This window comes from Erinaceus europaeus, chromosome 19, assembly GCF_950295315.1.
Source record: "Erinaceus europaeus chromosome 19, mEriEur2.1, whole genome shotgun sequence".
In the NCBI taxonomy this organism is placed as follows: domain Eukaryota; kingdom Metazoa; phylum Chordata; class Mammalia; order Eulipotyphla; family Erinaceidae; genus Erinaceus; species Erinaceus europaeus.
Window position 1 is genome coordinate 47,943,953 of NC_080180.1, and position 23,499 is coordinate 47,967,451.

Consider the following 23,499-nt stretch of genomic DNA (forward strand, 5'->3'; position numbering starts at 1 on the left):
CACCCTTGAAGCTTTCTCCTTGCAGGTGGGGACCAGGGGCTTGAACCCAGGTCCTTGCATACTGTAATGTGAGCACTTAACCAGTGCGACACCACCTAGCCCCCATATTTTTTTTAAAAACCCAAATTTTAGTCTTATCTTGAAAAATTAATCTAGCAGGAAAAAGCAGATGACATAAAATAAATATATAAACATACATTTTCAATAGAGATCAAAGTGGAAAATAAAGTAGATCTGAGCTTAACCTCCATCCCTTTGAAGGATTAATTTTTCAAGATAGTTTAGTTATTTTCAACATGAACTAAGCATAGAGATTAATCCTGATGAAAATATTAGTTAATAATGGTAAAGCAGAGGGGCAGGTGAAGGCACACCATGCTGAGCACACTCATGCCCACACCTGCAGGGGGACTTCCAATCTGTGAAGCAGCTCTGCAGGCTTCTCTCTCCCTCGTCCTTCCTTCTTCCTTCCTTCCTTTCTTTCTTCCTTCCTTCCTTCCTTTCTTTCTTTCTTTCTTTCTTTCTTCCTTCCTTTTTTCTTTTTGGGTGGTAGAAGGAGGATTAATGGTTTACAGTCAACAATAAAAAACAAGAAAAAAAACTAAAATTCAGTGGTTTGTACATGCATGACATTTCTCAGTTTCCCACATAACAATTCAACTCCTTCTAGGTTCTCTGACATTATGTTCCAGGACCTGAACCCTCCCCTCTACCCCACAGTCCTTTACTTTGGTGCAATACACAAAACCTAGTCCAAGTTCTGCTTTGTGTTTTTTTTTTTTCTTCATTTTTCAACTTCTTCTTTTTTATTATTGGTGATTTAATAATGATCAACAAGATTGTGGGCTAAGAGAGGTACAATTCATGCAATTCCCACCACCAGCATGCCATATCCCCTCCCCTCCATTGGAAGCTTCCCAACTTTTTATAGTTCTAAGAATATGGACCAAAGATCTCTAAGGGGTACAGAAGGTCAGAGATATGGCTTCTGTAATTGCTTCTCCAGGAGACATGGGTGTTGGCAGGTTGATCTATACCACCAGCCTGTCTCTACCTTTCCTGAGTGGGGTAGGGCTCTGGGATGGTGGGGTTCCAGGATACTCTCTTTTTATCTTCCATCTCCTCTCAATTTCTCTCTGTTCTATCAAATAAAATAGAAAGGGAAGAAAATGATTGTTGGGAGCAGTGGACTAGTAGTGAAGGCACCAAGCCCCAGTCATAACCCTGGTGGCAATATAACAACAACAGAAACAACAACAATAGCAAAACATTAGGTGTAATTTCCTTAGTGAAGGCTGCAGTCAGCTAATAGCATATCAGTAATACTAAGTTATTTCCATACTCACAGAGGAATTGCTAATGAGAGCAGAGAAGAGGTTACTATAACAACTTGGTCCTAAGATGGCTGGAACATTTCTACCCAGGTGGGTGAAACAGCAATCTAATGATTCTGAAGAAAAAGTTCAAGAATTCTGGAAATAAGATGTTTTGGCCTCTATTGGTCAATGTATAGTCAGAAATAAGAAAAATGGCATAAGCAAAATCCAGTTAGTTAGACTACAAAAAACCTAGTTCATTCTGTCTTTCTTTTAATCATTCATGTTCTTTCTAACATTTATAGTCGGGTCTATAAATGAGTATATTTGTTGTAGAAAGATTATGAAAGATCTGAAAACATACAATGAAATAATTGTTAGGTATTTGGAAGGAAGTAAAGAGACTCCAAGAACTAGACCAGGAAATCGCCTAACCATAGTTCCATAGCCATCATTATATTTATGAATCATTTGCACACTCGAGTCATAAATTCTTATTGAAAGTAACTACATCCGAAGTTATTAAAATCAATCTGAAACTTAAGCAAAAAGGACATTATTTTAAAAACCAGCATCTAAATTCTCCCAGGTAATTACTATTCTTAAAGTCTCCAGCTATAATTACAGGAGAAAAAAATCATGTTATTCTCATGTTTTGTTTTTATTTTTAATAATTATACCCATGGAAGATTTTTCCTTTATTTTTTTGAACCTACAGGAAGTTTTTGGATACTCAAACAGCTGGTGAGATTGAAAACTTCTTCATGACAAGAACATAAAAGCTTTGGAACTCAGCACAAAATGATGTCCTAGGAATATGATATAATACACCCAGTAAAGGAAATGCCACATTTGCGAAGGCTTTAAAATGTATTGCTCTCAGGACACCAGTTTAGCAGACTCACACAAGTATAATAAAAATGAAAAGACAAAGTTTTTAAGGTCAAACCGCTGATTAAAATCTTGATGAAACACAAGCATAATATGTTCATTATTTGCAGGGGGATGTCTCTTTCCAAGAATTATAAGTGTCTAATGAAATATGGCTTCTCTTCATTATTCAGTTTCCTGTCTCACTGGAATCAGTCTCACTGTTGTTACCTGTCACAGTTGTCTTCAATATCTACACTTGTGGAAATCAGTGGTGGCACTGATGAAAGTCAACATTCAGATTTATTCTATTGTACTGCATGGTGCAGGGGGAATAAGGCAAGGGCCTTCCACATGCGTAAGCTGCTGTCACCTCCCTGGCCCAACTTTTATTTATTTATTATAATTATTATTATTATTTGCCTCCAGGGTTATTGGTGGGGCTCGGCGCCTGCACCACAAATCCACTACTCCTGGAGGCCATTTTTTCCCATTTTGTTGCCTTTGTTGTTGCCCTTGTTGTTATTGTCATTGTTGCCACTGACGTTGTTGTTGTTGGACAGGACAGAGAGAAATCGAGAGAGGAGGAGAGACAGAGAGGGGAAGAGAAAGACAGACACCTGCAGACTTGCTTTATCGCTTGTGAGGCGCCCCCCCCACCTGTGCGCAGGTGGGGAGCCGGGGGCTCAAACCGGGATCCTTATCCTTGGTGACGGGCAGTGAAGCAGGTCTACAGGTGTCTCTCTTTCTCGCCCCCTCTCTGTCTTCCCCTTCTCTCTCCATTTCTCTCTGTCTTAACAACGACACCATCAATAACAGCGACAATAATAAATACAACAACAATAAAAAACAAGGGCATAAGGGAAAATAAATAAATAAATATTTTTTAAAAAGCTCTGCTGAGTTAGAGAAAAATGAAAAAAACAGTTAGGCAGATGTGTGTGCAGCGCTTCATTCTGATCTGCCATCTCTGCTGGTACCCAGGTTTTGAAGGCCTCAGGACACATGCACTTCTAACAGAAGTTCTGTACAGTCAGAATCTACTAGTGAGCCTGTTCAAAGTGCAGTCTGTCAAGGATGATGGCACATCATGTTTGCTGTTCCCACTCCCAATAGAGTATGGGCTCCCACTCCAGATAACCTTCAGATGACCTTGCTTTCTCAGATGCTGTTTTCAAGGACAGGTTCATGATTTGGGGTTAGCCTAGCTCATGGTAAAAAGGCTTAGAAAAAAAAATCACAGGGACCAGGCGGTAGTGCACAGGTTTAAGCACACATGGCTTGAAGCAGCAAGGGCCTGCCTACAAATCCTGGTTCGAGCCCCTGGCTTCCTACCCATGGAAGAAAAATAGAAGAAATGGCCTCAGAAGCAGTGAATTCGTAGTGCAGGCACCAAGACCCCAACAACAGTCCTGGAGGCAAAAAAAAAGAAAAAAAAACACAAGATAAATATTATCATCATTTTAGAAATGAGAAAGTATATGCAAAAGTTTGAATGAGGGAGGCAGGTACTGGGAGGTGGTTCAGTAAAGTGACATGCAGGTAGAACGCATGTCTTCCACACAGAAGTCTATGGGTTCAATCTCTGGCACCACATGAAAGCAACAAAAACAAAAGAAATAGTCCTTCCTAGATGAGGGAACTGTGCGTTGGTGCTTCTCCTCTCCCTCCCCACAGGCCTCTCTCTCTGCCTCTAAAAGTCCCTTTGTAAAACAGTAAGGAGATTCCTTAAGTTAATGGAAATAGAAATATCTTATGATTCTGCTCACTCCTAGACATATATCCAGAGGACACAAAGACACAATCTAAAGTTTGTATGTGCCCCTATGGTCATAGCTGTGCATTCACAATTGCCACAGAACAGAAGCAACATCTGTCTATTGAAAAACTACTGGGTGAGGAATTCATGAGCTATATGTTCAATCGAATACTATGCTACAGTTAAAACAGATGATAGGGAGTTGGGCGGTAGCACAAGGACTGGTGTAAGGATCCTGGTTCGAACCTCCGGCTCCCCACCTGCAGGGGAGTCGCTTCACAAGCGGTGAAGTAGGTCTGCAGGTGTCTATCTTTCTCTCCCCATCTCTGTCTTGCCCTCCTCTCTCCATTTCTCTCTGTTCTAACAACAATGCTATCAATAACAACAACAATAACCACAACAATAGAAAACAACAAAGGCAACAAAAGGGAATAAATAAATAAATGAATATTTTTTTAAAAATAAAAGAGGTGATATTGCATCCTTCAGGCCACAGTGGGTAGAATTGGAGGTAATTATACTTGGTTAAATAAGGAAATGAAGTCAACTACAGAGAGTTTCAGTCATATGTGGAATGTAGGGAACTAGAACCATGAACTTGGAAAAAAAATTGATCACCAATCTCTAAGATTTTGTGAGAATGAGGGTGGTTTCTATGTGTGTCTGCATGTGTGTGTGTGTGGGGGGGGGTATGCACAGAACTTTGGTGGCAGGTATCATGTGGCACTATACCTCTGTAATCTTATAATCTTGTAGTCCATTATTAAACCATTAATTAAAAATAAAGGAACATAGAGAATAAAAATTGGACCGAAGAGGCAATTAACAGTATTGCCCATGGATCAGCTCCCTCCTGTCTGTGTTAATTAATAACATCTTTTAAAAATAAAATAGAATGAAGTCATTAGCAAAATACATATTTCTTCAGGAAAATTTCTTCATTGTCACTGACCAGTAAATTCTAGATTGAATTAAACTTTCACTTTGGAGAAAAGCTAAAGCTGAGGTTGCTGATATATTAAGTTTTGAGATGACCCTGCATAAACAACTCTATTTGGGATCTGCTTGTGTGTGTGTGTGTGTGTGTGTGTGTGTGTGTGTGTGTGTGTAGAAATAGAAACTAATAAATCACTGGCAGAGAAGTCAATGACAAATAATATATACCAGCTGCAATCAGGTGGAGCTCGTGCTCTGTGTCATTAAACCTACAGGAACAGAGTTCTGGTGGTGGGAATTGTTTGGAGTTGTAGCCCTCTTATCCTATGGTTTAGTCAATGCTTCCTTTTTATAAATAATTAAAAAAAAATTTTTTAAAGCTACAGGAAAACCCTTAGTAGGAGAGTCTAAGTGGCATCAACCATGCACCAGAGATGAGGCAAGAGGAGCCCCATCTGACTGCTGGCAGTCATCATAACAAATGGCGGACTTCAAAATATGAGCTCTGGCAGATCTACAGGGATGCAGAGGTCACATAGGCTCCTAAGCTGAATATGGGCCCCAGATCACATCAAATCAATGGGGTTTACAGTCAACAATATTTATACACCTTTCCCATATTTGAGAGCTACTCTCTTCCCTGATCCAGCTTTCTGGTCCTTTTTCCAGCCATGACATCATCTCCCCAGACAATAACTTGGATATACCTGCATATCAGATTTCAGGCTCAGGGAAAAATAAAAAAACTAGTATAGCCACAGACCCTTAGGAATATAACTAAAATATGGCTACTAGCTATCTACAAAATGGAGGCCCCCCCAACTCTTCATCTGCACTATTCCAGCCTTTAGGTTTATGATTTGTCAACAATTTGTTTGGCTTTGTATGTTAACCTTTTCAATCACCAGGTTCCAGATGCTAGTATGATGCCAACCAGTCTTCCTTGGACAGACAACCCCACCAATGTGTCCTGGAGCTCCACTTCCCTAGAGTCCTTCCCCACTAGGGAAAGAGAAAGACAGGCTGGGAGTATGGATTGACCTGTCAACGCCCATGTTCAGCAGGGAAGCAATTACAGAAGCCAGACCTTCCATCTTCTGCACCCCACAATGACCTTGGGTCCATACTCCCAGAGGGTTAAAGAATAGGAAAGCTATCAGGGGAGGGGCTGGGATACGGAGTTCTGGTGGTGGGAATTGTATGGAGTTGTACCCCTCTTATCCTATGGTTTAGTCAATGTTTCCTTTTTATAAATAAAAAAAATTAAAAAAAAAAAGATCTCTGGGACCAGATGCAGGAGTCCTGAGCTAAAAAGATTTGGCAGGTCCAGTTTGTTGAACACAGGCTTATCAGTCACAACCATGGGCTTAGATAAAGTGGCCTAGTCTAGCTCTGCAAATATGAAGGCCAGGCAGGTATATGCACAGGCACACGGAGGAGCTATTTCCAGCATCAGCCTCTCCCTCCTGCTGTTGAGCAATAAGATGGTTCAGAGATGTTTCATGTTCTTTTGGGAAACCTGATTACCCTGTTGCTAAATCACATTTGTGCTGGAAGCCCTTCCTCAGAATCCTATTTTTCCAGCCTTTTATAGGGTTTCTATGATACTATTTGTTTTCCCTTCTATCTCTCTCTAGTCAGAAACTCACTTTGCCCCCCAATCAAGTTGACAACTTTAGTAAATGTTTAACTATGTGCTGGCTATGGTGTGCAGGGTACTGAGTTAAGCAAAATGGCTTCTGGTTAATTCAGTTTCATAATCAGTATATTCCTGCCATTAGATTAAATGTATTAGATAAAGCTGAGTTTAAGATAAGGATTTTAGCCCACGGGAGTTTCTTTAATCCATTTTATTGCCACTCAGAAATATGTGCCTTGCGACTTTAATGTTTTCTGAATTTGCATAGTTCTACATATTTCTACTTGTAATAGACTGGCTTTTTCATGCAGACAGAGTCCATTTGAGATGCAGTAGTCACACTTTGAAACTTTTGCTTCTAGAAGATCAGCTAGATAGATAATGATATATTAAAACTCACAAAAACTGTTGAATCTCAATCTTGTCATGGTTAAGCTCCTACTCATTCAAGTCAAGGGGACTATGAGGGAAAGTTGTGGTTGTTAACTGCAGTTACATGACTGTCAACATCTCATGCTTGGCACCATCTTATCAAGAACTACAAATCATCTGAAATTCTACCCTATTTACATACTAACAAGGTAAACCTGACACAACTCATTAGCAGCTCATGGTTGTGCACAGAAGGTACAGGATTCCAGGGTCTGAGACAATGGAGACTGTTACTCAGGGCTTAGCAAGTAGCATAAAGCATCCACATATTTGCAATTTCTCCTTGTCCCAGGTCCCTCAGGGGGATAATAATAGGCTCAGAGGTACAGCAGCCACACAGTGGTTTCCATTAGAGGGGAGGAACCTTAATCTTTTATGAGTAGCAATATACATACTTACCATATGTTGCATGGACGATGTTTTTAATGCAAAAGTAAGCAAGCTTGTTCTTTGCTTTGGAGAGAAACATTGTCTTTTCAAGGCTGTTTTAATGCAAAACTAAAATGCAGTTCAGAATAAAAGAATATTTAGTACCTTTATCATTAGACTCACAGGAACATAAAAATGCCATCAAGAATGGTCTCTCAGGTAGGGAAGATAGCATAGTATTGATGCAAAAAGACGTTCATGTCTGAGAAACCAAAGGTATCAGGTATCAGCACCACTCTAAGCTAGAGAGGAGCAGTGCTATGATTTAAAAAAAAAAAGTGTTCCAAGAATGCAAAGAAAATCAATGTCCTATCAACTTGAGCCAAATCTCTCTTAAATTCTGCAACTAACCCTTAGAATCAATCGGTAGACAGATTCAAGGTACAAATTGAGGGGATTGCTTTGTATTTGACGAGCTGTTGTTTTCATTGGGAAACCTCATCAAAATGTGCAGCATAATTTATGCATGGCATAACCTTCCTTGCAATGGTGACAAGAGTTAGTGGTGAGTTTGACTTATCCCTCACACTTCTTGTTGCCCTTGCCCTCACATTCCCTTCCACATCAGATGATGCAGCGAAAGTCGCCCCAGCACCAAGTACTCAACAGACATAGAATGAAATCAAGTAAGATTTTCTCTGAGCCAAGGCAATGTCAGGTTTACAGTGACCAGCAATTGTACAGACAATGCAACAAATTCTGAGCCCTAATAGTTCCAGGCATACCCTCCCCACACACACACACCACCACCACCACCACCACCATGAACTCTTTTGTAGCTCCAGGTCTTTCATAAGGTTGCCAGTAAACTATTGGCTGCAATGAACTCAAAGCTAGCCTGGACTGAAGAGTCCATTTTCTATCTCACTCACTCACTCACTCACTCACTCACTCACTCACTCACTCACCCACTCACTCATGTGGTTGGCAGGTTTAATCTTTTGCTGGTTATCAGCCAGAGGCTCAGATCCTCACCATAGGACTTACTTTCTCTGTTATAAAGAGATTACAGTGCCAACCTTGACCTTCTAGAAGCAAACTCTCAGGCTCTTCTTATGTAACAGGAAACTCATCAACTCTTTCAGGAAGACCTCCCTCCCACGAAGACGAAGTGAAGTCAAGAGTTGAGTCTTTGCAATCAGACATCTGGATGTTCAATCTTAATTTTGTCCCTTATACATCTTATGATGCTGGGGATAGACAGCAGTACAACGCCTCCCCAGTCTCAGTGTCATGTCTCTCAAATGAGAACCATACAGCTTAGCTGAATGAGGCAACAATGAAGGAAATGAAAGACTTGGCACTGAGCTCTACACAGAGCAGTCATCCTCCTTTGTTGGCCTGTCATTCCCCAGGTGCTGAGCTCTGTGTTACTGACTCATGGGCTTCTTCTGAGATGACAATATTTCCAGCTCAGATTTTGCTTTCCTTTCCCAAGGCAGCTTTTTTTTTTTTTTTTTAACTTTCTTTACTGGGGGATTAATGGCTTATAGTCAACAGTAAAGTACAAAATAGTTCGTACATGCATAACATTTCCCAGTTTTCCACATAATAATACAACCCCACTAGGTCCTCCTCTGCCAAGGCAGCTTTTGTTCTGTCTGCCTGGCCTGCATTTCTGAGCAGACTCATCTCCAGCATGGACTCAGCAGCTGCCCTCTGCAACTCTCTGACCTCCAGCTCCAAAGCCTAGCTGTATTTTCAGTATACATATAGTTTTTTGTTTTTTTTTTATTATCCTCTCCACAGGCCTCCTAAATAAATCATTCTTGGGAGTTGGGTGGCAGCACAGCAGTTAAGCTCAGGTGGCGCAAAGCACAAGGACCGGCGAAAGGATCCTGGTTCAGGCCCCTGGCTCCCCACCTGCAGGGGAGTCGCTTCACAAGCGGTGAAGCAGGACTGCAGGTGTCTATCTTTCTCTCGCCCTCTCTGTCTCCCCCTCTTCTCTCCATTTCTCTCTGTCCTATCCAACAACAAAGACATCAATAACAATAATAATAATAATAACTACAACAATAAAACAAGGGCAAAAACAAAGGGAAAATGAATAAATATAAAATTTTTTAAATTCTTTCTGAACTTCTGCATATATTAGTAGCCCAAATTAAGTCATTGATATGGATGTTCATTTTAATTATGTTTTTCATAGAGACATTATGGTCTTTTCAGAGTGCAGCCTGGCTGATTCTTTTAAAGGTGTAATACTTTGGGTTATGTGAAAAGGCTTGAGCAGATGACCTCACCAATGTGTTCCAAACCTCACGTCCTCAGAGCCCCATCCCACTAGGGAAAGATAGAAAGAAGCTGGGGGGTATGGATCAACCTGCCAATATCCAAGTCCAGTGGAGAAGCAATTACAGAAGCCAGACCTTCCATCTTCTGCACCCCATAATCAAATTGGGTCCATACTCCCAGAGAGGTAAAGAACAGGGAAGCTTCCAGTGGAGGGGATGGGACACAGAACTCTGATGTTGAGAACTGTATGGAATCGTACCCCTGTTATCTTACAATCTTGTTAATAATTACTAAATCACTAATAAATTTAAACATTAAAAAATACAAGAGAAGGCTTGAGCTGCTTCCTCTGAAACTGGAAATTTGATCTAAAGTTACTGTCTCCAAAGCATCCTGCCTATAGTTGACCTATTTAATTCAGGGTGTTCTCTCTCATTCTCTCATAAATATTTTATGACAAATATTTTTTTTCTCTACTCACAGACAATGCATTTAATTTAATAATGAAGGAAACTGAGATGCAGAGGAAATTCAGGGAAAAAATTAAAAAATAAATTTCCGGGAAGAGGGTAGATAGCATAATGGTTAGGCTCTCATGCCTGAGGCTCCAAAGTCTCAGGTTCAATCCCCAGCATCACCATAAGCCAGAGCTGAACAGTGCTTTGGTTATAAAATTTAAAAAAAAATAGAAATTAAAAAAATAAATACATTTCCTATTTAAGTGGACCATGATCACAAGATAGTCATTTTTGGTATCAGAGAAGGCTAAAGATTGGAGGCAACCTTGAAAGAATGTAGTTAAACTCCATTATTTTACAAATGAGAAAATTAAGGGCCAAGGTCTCAGAAGTAGACAGAGCTTGGATCAGAAAAGAATCAAGAGTTGCAGGTCAGGATGGTTCCCACTTTTATGTAAGAAGAGTGGAAGTTAGAACAGCAAGGTGTAGAGCACTGGCTGTTATGAAGTCTAAATAGGTTTCTTTTATTCAGAGAATGTTATTATCAGACATTCAGGAACATCCCAACCCTGAGCTATTCCTCTTGCTACTGTGCCAGGAGACCCTAGGAAAGATAGACTTGTATGTAGGAAAGTAAGCAGTTATACATAAGTAATACAAGTTTACTTATGAATAACTACTTTTGGTGAAAGTTAAGTTGTGTGATTCCAACTTGGAGCTGAGGCTGTATAGGATTCATATACTTCTTAAGTTTAATCTTGAGTATGCTTTGAAGGATTAAGCAAATACAATGTGAGGAGCCATGAGCCAAAGGAATGGGAATTCTTTCAGATGCTTAAATACAAGTGTGGGTAAAAGAGGAGGAAAACACAGCATGGTTAGATCATCTCCCTAGAAGAGGAAAGAGCAGACCAGGCAGAAATTACAGTCATGGGGCAAGAATAATCCAACCCACCCACCTAGCAATGCAGGGTTGAATGTATGCTCCAGGGTCTGCCAGTAAATAGTTAGCTATTCCTAAGAAAGACCTTCTAAGAGGGTAGGTGAAAGACTAGAAGCAGAGCCCAGGGGAAAGAAGTGTCCCCAGTGGTTCTATCTCTTAAATAGAAACTTCCTCATATAAGTTCCTCTCCTTGACTAGATGGGGAGAAAAACCTTCAAGCATGAGCTACTTTCTCTATTCCTTGACCCAGTCACTGTGAACTCATTCTTGTTGCTTTCTTCCTATTTGCCTACAGTTACAGAGACCAGTTGAAACTTTGGAGCCAGAGGAAGTCAACAAGGAAACAAAAATAGAGAAGAGGGGCAATCCAACCACATTGTAATAGAAAATTACCCAACCATCAGCACCATGACAGATTCAGTCACACAGGGAAGAAAAAGTGGACACAACCCAACTCTCAGATGTTCCCTACTAGGGAGACAAAACTTGTAGCTATCACTCTGTGCATGCTATCCCTTAAATAGAACCTGCCTCATATAAGATCCTTTCCTTGACTACATGGGGAGGAAAACCTTCAACCATGAGCTACTGTCTCTATTCCTTGACCCAATAAAACCTTCTTAGCTGAATTGAGTTTGTGACTATTTTATGCGTGGAGCCAGGGTCTTCCACACACGTGCAGTTTCACCACTTTGGAAATATATATACAGATAGATAGATAGATAGATAGATAGATAGATAGATAGGTAGATAGATAGGAGATAGATAGATAGATAGATAGATAGATAGATAGTGGACATCACAGAAACAGAGCTTCCATGGGTGCCTCCTCATGTATTATAGTTTCAGAGATAAAATATTGGTCATATATATAGTAACACACACACCACACCATATGAACTATCTTTCTGCAACATGTCCATTTTATTTTTCAAATAGTGCATCAGTCTTGGGGAGAAAAAAGTACTCTTAGGGTCAGTTACAGCTCTAAAGTGACAAATCACATACATTACCCCAGAATGAATAAGATCTAGTTGAGGCAAAATAGAAGTGTTTATTTAGGAGTTTATTGGGGCTAGAGCACAGGCCCAAGAAACACTGGAACTGAGGGGAAATACTTCTATGTAAAAAAGTAAACAAACAAACAAAAAAGACTAATTCAAACTTGGACCAGATTTATGCAAATCAGGCCTTCAGTCAATGCAGACTTGATTGGTAGAAAGTTCCGCAAGCCACAGTTGGTGGAGTTTCAATCCTCAGTGGTTTGTGGGTCAGACTTTGTTTCAGCTCTTTACCTTAGACATCAGCAGCCTCCAGACTCTTGTTTTAGTTACCCAAATTCTAATGCCTCCAATGTGTCTCCTGTCTCTTGTCACAAAATACAAGATTCCAAGAACAATCATCATCTTTATTGTCAGATTATTCTAAAGCAGAAAATCTGTAAATACCCCCATGAGGCACTGTGATTAGAACTGAACTTTTTTTCTGAATACTTCTTTTCTGGGGAGGGCATGGGGGAGGGTAATGGCTAACTGTAAATACCATTGTTGACACATATCTAGAAGATCACAATTTTCTGAAAAACACTCTCATCCCCAGCCTAGGTCCTCCCACACCATCATTCAACAGAATCTGAAATCCCCCAGCCTCTCAGAATCCTTTGCTTTTATACTATACACTAAACCTAGTCTACGTTCTATTTTGTGTCTCCCCTTTCTGTTACTATTTCTCAACTTCTGCCCATGAGCAAAATCATCCCATATTCATCCTTCTCTTTCAGGTTTATCTCACTTAAAATGATTCCTTTAAGCTCCATACAAGTCTTATTGTATTATCTGAGCTAATGAGAAGGTGTTTCCTTAAATGCCTCTTAGAGTTCTTTTAAATTACATCAATCTATTGATTACTGAATTCTGTCAAGGCAATAGTCATAAAAACAAATTATAAGGAAAAAAAAAACTCTTGGAAAAATAATTTCTTTAACTGATCCCATAAATCTGCAAGTAGTTTTCACAAGTGCTACTTAAAAAGACAGAAAGGGGGTTGGGAATAGATAGAAAGTCAGGGGTAGATAGTATAATGGTTATGCAAACAGACTTTCATGCTTAAGGCTCTGAAGTCCCAGGTTCAATTCTCCACATCACCATAAGCCAGAGTTCAGCAGTGCTCTGGTTTAAAAAAAAAGGCAGAAAGGGTAAGGGGGAAATCCAGAAGACAGACTGACCGCCGCCCATGCCCCAAAGGATAGATGTGGAGTAGGAATGTGAACTTAGATGTCAGTACAGGAAGATTTGCCATCAGTACAGTAAGTCTGAGTTTGGAAAATTAAAGAACATCATCAGAAACTAATTTCCACTCCTTTCCTGCTAGCATCAATCTTTTGAAGTAATAAAGAATTAAGACCGATGATGAGTTTTATTCTAGAAGGTAGTTCAGTAAGACCAGGATCCACTGATAGGAAGATGTGAACACCCTTGGGTCTCTCTGAAAACTCAGCTCCTGTTGTCCCTGACTTGCACCTGTAGAAATGTTCCCTTTCTCCAGAGTCAGGAAGGTTGATTTGAGTATTTCCTCCTTCCTCTATTGTAGATTCCAATGGCAATAAATGGGCTTCTTCCCTTCATGCAAAGACTTGATGTAACAGTGTTTGGCTTTCTATAGACTGGGGAGTAATCCCACATTCAGCTTCCAAACTCCAGGACCCTGGTTTGCATCGTCCCATTTTTTATATATATTTATTTATTAATGAGAGGGATAGAAGGAGAAAGGACCAGACATTACTCTAGTACATGTGCTACTGGGAATTGAACTCAGGACCCCATGCTCAAGAGTCCAACTCTTTATCTACTGTGCCATTTCCCAGACCACATAGTCCCATTTTCTTGTATACTTCAAAGCCTCTGCTTTGAATGCAGGAGCAAAAGCACAGACCTTTTACATTGTTTACATCATCAACACTAAGGTCTGCTGAATATGAACAGGATCTGGCCTGCTCAGAAGCAAGAAAACAAATTAATGACCAGCTGGTCACAGTTGCAACCCTTAGTTTACCACTGCATTCCAAAACAATGCTCCTTCAAAGTGATCCTAAGATTTCTCAACTCCCACTTCAAAACAAGTCTCCCCAAACCTAACAACTGTTAAATTAGCACAATCAGCAGCTATGAACTCTCAGAGACACCCAAAAGTCATTGAACACACATCCACAAATTCTCTAAATTCCAGTAAAAATGTTAAAAAGACATCTGCCAGCTCTCCTAATAGCACATTCACAAAATGTCCTCTACCTCCCCCTAATCAGAGCGAGTTGAAATCTAAATCAAATCATTTCTCCTCTTTTTTTCCATTGAACTCTATGCAACATAGACATCAAAGATGGAAACCACCACAATTTGAAATGAACTGTCCAGGTGGCTGGCATTTTCAGAGCCTATTCACCCAGGTTACTTCAGCTGTGGCAAGCAGGCTTCTGGGAGATTTTCTGAGTCATCTCCTGCAATGGAGATGAAATTTCTATCGACTGAATATATTCCAGACTAACATCCGCTGACAGATCAGCAACTGGTCTTAACTCTCTTTGTCTTTTCACTGAAATTCTCATGACTGGGTTTCAGTGACTCAAAGCCCATAGAACAGAAGAGATTCTCACAATCTGACTCATATAGATGGGATAGCAGGTGTTTGCTACCACACTCTGCAGACACTCTCTTTGCATTTTGAAGGCAGTCTACTGAGGACACAGTAGTAGAGCTAGTATCACAGGCTACTCATGGCCACAAGCCATCAGAATCCACCCCAGACCTGACCAGAATCTCTAACCCACTTTAATTTTTCAATAGCAAGTGAAGCAAGATCTCATCCACATACTGAAAAATTCATCTGCTGAGACTGTACAACCCAATGATGTCTATTCACAGAATTATGAAATCACCACAGTATAATTTCAGGACATTTGCATCACCCCCAAAAGAAACCTGTTCCCATGAGTAGGTAACCTGCAACCTCCCCCGACCCTATCCAAGGCCGCCACTAATCTATTTTATGTCTCTATAAATACATCTAATTCTCCATAATTCACACAATTGGATGCATACAATTAGTATCCATCTGTGACTAGCATCCCTCATTTAGCATAATGTTCAAGGCTAAGCACTATTCCTCTGTGTATCAATATTTCATCCCTTCTGACTGGCAAATGATATCACATTAAATAAAAATACCATATTTTCCTTATTCATTTTTTAGTAGATGAACATTTGGCATCAGTTGTCTCTTCTTCTCTTAGATGCTTCGAAATCTTCATTCTTTATTAATGTAGACATTTAAACTCTAAACTGTGGGGGCTGAGTGGTGGTGCATTTGGCTGAGTGCACATGTTACTACTATACATAAGGACCTGAGTTCAAGTCCCCCAGTCGCCACCTGTAGGTAGCGGCTTCACAAGTGGTGACACAATGCTGTAGGTGTCTCTTTCTTCCTGTCTATTGATTCCTTCTACATCACTTTCTCTGTCTCTATCCCATAAATTAATGAATAAATAAATATTTAAAACAAACAAAAAATCTAAATTGTGTTCTGATCACTATTGTGGCTGCATCCCATAAATGTTAGTATGCTAAATTTTCCATTTTAATTAATCTCAAAATATTTTATTTATTTGTGTTGATGTGGCACCAAGGCCCTATGCATGCATAATACCACTGCTCAGTGGTCTCCCTGGTTCAACTTTTCTACTCTTCATTTAAAGAGAGAGAAAGGCAACTCTTCATCTGCACTATTCCGGTCTTTAGGTCCATGATTGGTCAACAATTTGTTTGGCTTTGTATGTTAACTTTCTTTTCAACCACCAGGTTCCAGATGCTAGCATGATGCTGACCAGACTTCCCTGGACAGACAATCCCACCATGGTACTTCTCCATCATCCATGGAGCTCTCCTATGTTATGCCAGAGTTCAAACCCAGGTCTCCTGGGTGAGCATGATAAGACATATGCTTTGCCAGGTGACTTATCTGCCAGCTCTTCAAAAGCATTTTTAACTTCATGATTTCTTCTTTAACCCATTGCTTAAGAGTATGATGCTTAAGTTCTGCGTGCATACACACACACATACACATTCAAAATGTTCCTGTATTTCTAGACTGTTCTTTATTCCATTATGACTAGGAAATTTCACTGTGTAGTTCCAATACCATGAATTCTGTGGGGAAGTAAACCTGATTTTCTTGAATTATAATACCTAGAAAAATATGATTTTTAAAGGAATTAAGTGTTAAAAATGTTAGCAATGGTGAGTAAATATGAGATTATTTATGAGGCAAGAAGACTTATGAGTCTTTTTCTGCAAATCATTGTATGGCTGAGATGTGAAGAGAGAAAAGAAATTAGAAATTGTGGAGGATGTTTTTTCTCTGAAAAAAACTGCAATTTTTTTTCATCTTTTTGGTATCCAGATAGCAGAGCTTTTTGTTATCAAAATATTTTGTTATGTTCTGTGCTTTTAACATATTTTAGCCTATTTTAACAAAATGCCCTAATAATCATTGTAGCTTACATTTAAAAGGATGTTTTCTGTAACTCTTTCTTCTTATTGGCTCCTAGTGACTTGCACTCAGATCTTGACTCTTAAAAAACTCTTCCTGGCTTTGTTATTATCTAATTCTGATCCCAATTCAAATTAAAACAAAAAGTAAAGATTTTTTTATCTTTTTAATGGAGAATATGCCTTTGGTTTTCCTAAATAGTCATTAGTAAGGCAGAAATTTGTTCCTTCATTGTATAAAAAGAACATAGTAAGAGTAATTAAATTCACCTGGACTCTCCAAATTTAATTACCTCAACACTATTGTGAAACCTCTTTTGTTTACCAAATTTAGAATAAAAAAATAATCTGAAAAGCTAGAGAAGTTCAGTTTTTCTAATTTAATTGGAAGTAAAGTGTGTTGATAAAATGTTTCAGTAGCTGTGATTTTTCAGATTTAGAAGCTATTCAAAGACAAACAAATGTTTATCAAATTATCTGCTCCCAAGCAAAATACTCTTATCAACAGCATTATACTATACCTAATAGAAAAAAATTAAGGATGCTGAAAATTTATTTAAGCTCTATTTTTGTAACATCCTCTTAGTCGCACAAATGTCATTAACTAATAAGGAATTTATTCTATGCTATCGCTCAACAAACTGCCTCTGTTTTCATAATTAGGGTTGCTATCAAAATAAAGTAGCCAGTGTTGTTCAGATCATATCTACACATGCAGCTCTGATGTCCCAGCTGACTGCTCTTTCCATAGGAGTTTTTCTTTGACCAATTACATGGCCTGCACATGCGCAAAATGGTATTGCTCTAAAGACCTAGTGGGAATTTCATGTGTATTTCAGAAGTTCTTTGCTTCCATAGTTCACTGCCTGACAATACTCTTCTAAATCTTTGAATACCTTCTTTTTTTTTTTCTTTAAAATTTTTAATTTATAAAAAGGAAACACTGATGAAACCATAGAATAAGCAGGGTACAACTACACACAATTTCCACCACCAGAACTCTGTATTCCACCCCCCTTCTTATTCTTTAACCCTCTGGAAGTATGGACCCAAAGTCATTGTGAGATGCAGACGGTGGAAGGTCTGGCTTCTGTAATTGCTTCCCAGTGAACATGGGCGTTGACAGATCAATCTATACTCCCAACCTGCCTCTCTCTTTCCCTAGTGGGGAAGGGATCTGGGGAAGTGAAGCTCCAGGACACATTGGTGGGGTTGTCTGTCCAGGGAAGTCTGGTTGGCATCATGCTAGCATCTGGAACCTGGTGGTTGAAAAGAAAGTTAACATACAAAGCCAAACAAATTGTTGACCAATCATGGACCTAAAGACCGGAATAGTGCAGATGAAGAGTTGAGGTGTCCTCCATTTTGTAGATAGCTAGTAGGCATATTTTAGTTATATTCCAAGGGTCTGTGGCTATATTAGTTATTTTTTCTTTTCTTTTTCTTTATTCCCCTGAGCCTGAAATCTGATATGCACGTGGATCCAAGTTATTGTCTGAGGAGATGATGCCATGACCAGAAAGCTGGATCAGGGAAGAGAGTAGCTCTCAAATATGGGAAAGGTGTATAAATATTATTGACTGTAAACCCCATTGATTTGATGTTATCTGGGGCCTATATTCAGCTTAGGAGCCTATGTGACCTCTGCATCCCTGTAAATCTGAGCTCACATTCTGTGGTCATGAGTAGGAACATTCCAAGCTGCCCCAATATCAGGACCGATCTTCCTCAGGTGTAGCATAGAGTATATTGTCCAGCCTCCCTTCGGTGGATGGAACATTCTCTATCATTGTTGATCCAAGTTGAGGGCAAGGTCCTATTGGGACCCAACAAAGGAGTCTATTGTGTTGTTCCTAATAAAAATGACCGGTAACAATGGAGAGAGGGATTTAGAATACCTTCTTTTCTTTCTTTAATTTAGAAAAACTATTGGCTTCCCACTTTCTGCTATTATTTTCTGTCTATTATTTTCTTCTAAGAAGTATGGGACAACAAAATAACAGAATTTTTTTTCACCATTCTGAGGTCACAGTCTTAAATTTTCACATTTGAAGTGAAGGAAAAAAAATATGTTGTTACATTGTGTCCAGTTTTTTGTCTTATTTTTTTATTGATTTAATAATGACTGACAATATTGTAGGATAAGAGGGGTACAATTCCACACAATTCCCAACACCAGAGTTGTGCATCCCACCCCTTCCATTGAAAGCTTTCCTATTCTTTATCCCTCTGGAGTATGGACTCAGGTCCCTTATGGGATGCAGATGACAGAAGGTCTGGCTTCTGTAATTGCTTCCCCGCTGGACATGGGCATTGGCAGGTCCATCCATACCCCTAGCCTGTGCCTAATTTTTACCGTGGTACCTAAAGCTAAGTACAAACCTTTGTACTCCATCATAACCAGAAACGCAACTTTGACTCTTAAGAAAAGTTAATATAGTACTGTATGTATTTCAGAACCTTCTATTTCTCCTTCAGCCTAAGGAATGATAAACAGTCTGGTGACTTCTCAGAATACTAGAAATGGGCCAAGCTTATTACCCAGAAATTTCTCTCATAGGGATGTATCCAAAGAAAACACCAAAACAAAGGTCCCTGGGGATTAAGGGGAGAAGGGGTGAGAAGAGCTGAAGAGGACAACAGGTTCTGACGCATAATGGAGGGAAAGGACCTAAGATGGAGGTGAGAATGTTTTCCAAAGACCTGTCATAGGAGATGGAAAATTGTAACCAGGTGTCAACAACTATGGGCTTTCGTCCCCATCATAACCTCATAAATAAACAAGTAAACAAAAAACTTGGAAGTCAAATGCAAAAATATGTTTTTTTCTAAGTCAACACATCAGTAATAACTCGGTCTTTACTGCAACATTTCATAGTGCAAATTTGAATCTAAGCACCACCTGTGTTAATACTATGACAGTGTAGCAAAAGAATTAAATCCTTTTTGCTCCCTGCAACTTCTACCACTGAATCCTGTCCCAAGCTGCCTGGCATGCCAATGTTCATTTCTTTGCAGAATTCTAATGCTAACTCAAAGAGAGTGGCAGGGAAGGGCTTTCTTCATATGCATCGCTTCTAAATAGTATCAACTCTCTAAAATTATATGGCAGCCAAGATCTCTGAAAAAATCTTTTATGTTTGCTTGTATGTAGTAACTGGAAAACCTGGAGCAGCCAGGTAAACCCAGTGTGTGTACATTCAAAAGTTAGCCAGGGGAAGACATCATGAGGAGCATTCGCAAGGGAAGAAATTAATCTAGAAAGAATGTAAATGAAATGGAACTACTGCTACCAATGTTAATATAAACAGAGATACCAAGAAAGAGAGAAATGATGAATTTAAGGGAGAATAGAAAGGAAAATTGTATATCTACATAGTCAGAATGAGAAGAGTCAATATTAAAGCTGGACCTCTTACTATATAACTTATAAATATCATTCATTCATAACTTAAATCCAAAAGCATTTTCATGAAATTGAAAGCAAGCTTTAAAATCCACATGGCACTTTGGAAAGCATATGGTGGTTATCAGAGGAAATAGTACAGAAAACAAGTGGAGTGTTTCGTTGGCTGTTTTGGTGCAAAAATTTTGGTGGCAGGTGTGGTGGTGTACGTATGTATATGTGTGTAACTATACTGTTAAAACCTTAAAATATTGTAAGTGGGTGTTAAATTAAAAAGACTCATATTGCGTACTAATGGTCTAAATTTATCCAGGAAAAGTCTCAAATGAATAAACCAAACAAAAGACTAACAGAAATAGCACTTATGTATACGATTCTAGTAATTCAACCATCAGAGCATTAATACAGAAGTAAAAAAATAGACCAAAAGAATACCAGCGAAAGGCAAGGGGAAACGGGGAAACTGTGCATAGAGAACTTGATACATACTGGAGCTGGCATTACCCAGCAATGAGACTTTCTGTCTTTCAGTGTGTTTTCCAATAAATGCCTTTGGACTATTGTGCTTTCTGTGAAATGAAACAGCATTTTCCTTAGAACACACCACAGCCTATAGAAGCTCAATTAAACAGATCATGTAGATCCATTACCTCAAGAGACAGTGCCTTGATGCAACAGGCTCACTGGGGAGTGCTCACAGGAATGAGAGATACACAACTGGAGAGATGGACAAGTTGAACTGTGATTCAGTTGCAACCAAGGCTTCATAGAAGTTTGAACCTTCAGAGACTTTTCAGAAATACCCAGAACTGAGAAAAAGACCAGCACTATAGAGTCCTCAGAAAAATCTTAATACAAATGAGGAGTACTAGGATTCTAATAGCAAAGAATAAGTCATTTATTCATGTTTGGAGGATAAAGAAGACTCTGAAGGTTCCAGATGTTTCAGTGCATTAACCCAAGTCCCAAACACTGCCTTGATCCAGGTATAGCCTGTTTTCCAGAGCTGAGAATTTGATAGTCACTGGACCTCCGCTGTCTGGATATTGAAGCTTTGTGCCTAATCTTTAGCTCTTTTTTTCCTTCCAGCTACACAAGCTGAGAATATCTTTATATACTGCCAAAAATATCATCTGGCTATCATAGAGTCATAAGTTGGTGATTAATTATCTTCAGCTTTTCTTTGTCTTTCTCCAACGCATCAATAGCTCCCAGCAACAGCCATCTGTTGTGATTTTGTTGAATTAACGTTTGTTAAGTAGAGCCCAGGGAAGTGTCAGATGGTGAGCCAGGGTTCAACAAGAGACCACAGTGGAAGGATAAATGGAGAAGTCTATTACTCATAGGGAGGGCCTGGTGAAGGCAGATTGGACCCCGGGATAGGGATGGAGGTCAAAGCAGGGTGCAGGCAGAGAAAGTGCAGCAGGTCCTGGGCACATGCCTTTGTTGGGGCCAGCTGGAGATACCCTTTGGGCTTCATGGACTAAGGTCAGATTGGTGAATTCAAATCAAATACAGTGGGCTTGGGTGGGTTTTGGTGACTCTAAGAAAGGTAATCAGCTAGTAAAGAAAAAGAATTTATTTGGAAACAAAAGTGTCCTCTTTTATTTTTAGAGGGAGTTGGGCGGTAGCGCAGCGGGTTAAGTACGGTGGCACAAAGCGCAAGGACCAGCTAAGGATCCCAGTCCGAGCCCCCAGCTCCCCACCTGCAGGGGAGTCGCTTCACAGGTAGTGAAGCAGGTCTGCAGGTTTCTATCTTTCTCTCCCCCTCTCTGTCTTCCCCTCCTCTCTCCATTTCTCTCTGTACTATCCAACAACAATGACATCAATAACAACAATAACAACTACAATAATAAAACAACAAGGGCAACAAAAGGGAATAAATAAAAAAATTAAAATTAAAAAAGCATGTCCTAGAGTAGGTTCAAGAAGACACACACACACACACACACACACACACACTCTTGGCTTCCCCCCTAGGGTCACCCACCTACATGCCCTTAAATGTACTACCCCTTTAGCTTCACAGGAAGTGGAGATGGAGATTGGCATGCAGGTAGTTGTTGGTGAGGATAAAACCAGGCAAAGTACATGAAAGACAACTTATATAAAAGTAAGACAATAAAAAAATAAAGATGAGTTTATTTTTACTGTTTCATTAGTCTTAACTCCTTAATGCCTTAAGACTTAGAATTAGTACACAGAGCACTGGCAACACAAAATGCATATTTGTAGAATGCATGGGTAATACAGAAGTAAAAGGAAAGTTATTAAATAGAATGAATAACATACTTCATGCCAAACTTCAAATACATTGATGCAAGTATGACAGATAAGTAGTTAAAATAATCTGGAAAAATAAGTATGTTATAAATTCTTGACAGTGAAATATACATATTATAAATTCTTGACAGTGATAATCTAATCTCTGAAAAGAAAATTACTATGCTGGGTATGAAAAATAAAAAGAAGACTTACCTCCAATGTGTACTTTTATTTTAGGAAATCAGAAGCAAATATCATAAAATTTTCACGTGATGACATCATGAGCTCAAGAGATATACTGGCAAAATATATACATATCAACTAAAGGAAAATTATTATCCCTATGACAACATTTATCAGAATCATCAAACAAGTAAATGAAATAAAACTTAAGGTTAATGTAGACCCCACTAAAATCATAGGTGTATTTTCTCCCTAACTAGAGGTCAGACCCCATAAACCTAGTACCACTTTGGATACAACAAATGGTATTCAATGCTTTAACAACTGAGAGAAAGTTTAATCTTATCAGATAAAGAAAAGACTACAAAACCTGGTTACGGTCAAGAAACTGGCTCACTTAATGATGGCCTTTTTGGTAAATACCAGGTCACCCCATTATCTGGGGCCCTAGTTAGTGAATCATTGGATTCCCACAGCAAAAATTACCAAAGTCATGGGCCCCTTGGAACATACCTAAAATAGACTTCCTAGCTTCTATCTAGCCTATGATCACTAAACTCATCTGCTCTGTTTCTACTTTTTGGTTCCTGTTTACTAAACATTTTGTCCTACTTTATATCTTACTGCCTTTTACCCACCAAGTTGTAGATGCTATTATGATTCCATCCTCACTTCCCTGGGCAGATGACTTCACCAATGTGTCCCAGAATCTCACCTCTCCAGAGTCCTATACCACTAGGGAAAGATAGAAACAGGCTGGGGGTATGGATTGACCTGTCAATGCCAAAGTCCAGTGGAGAAGCAATTACAGAAGCCAAAACCCCCACCTTCGGCACTCCATAAAGAATTTTAGTCCATACCCCCAGAGGAGGAGGAATGTTAGAGGAAGATGACCAGAGGGCTCTAAACTCCAATTCCATCAGAACTCAGGAGAACTCAGGAGAGAAGAGGGGAAACAGAAGGACATTTAGAAGTATCAATAGGTGTAGATATGACTTAAAATGGAATAGAAGGCAGGACCCTAGATAAAATATATATATATATAATAGTCAACCCGTATCTGTGATCTTGGGAGAACTACTGCAGTT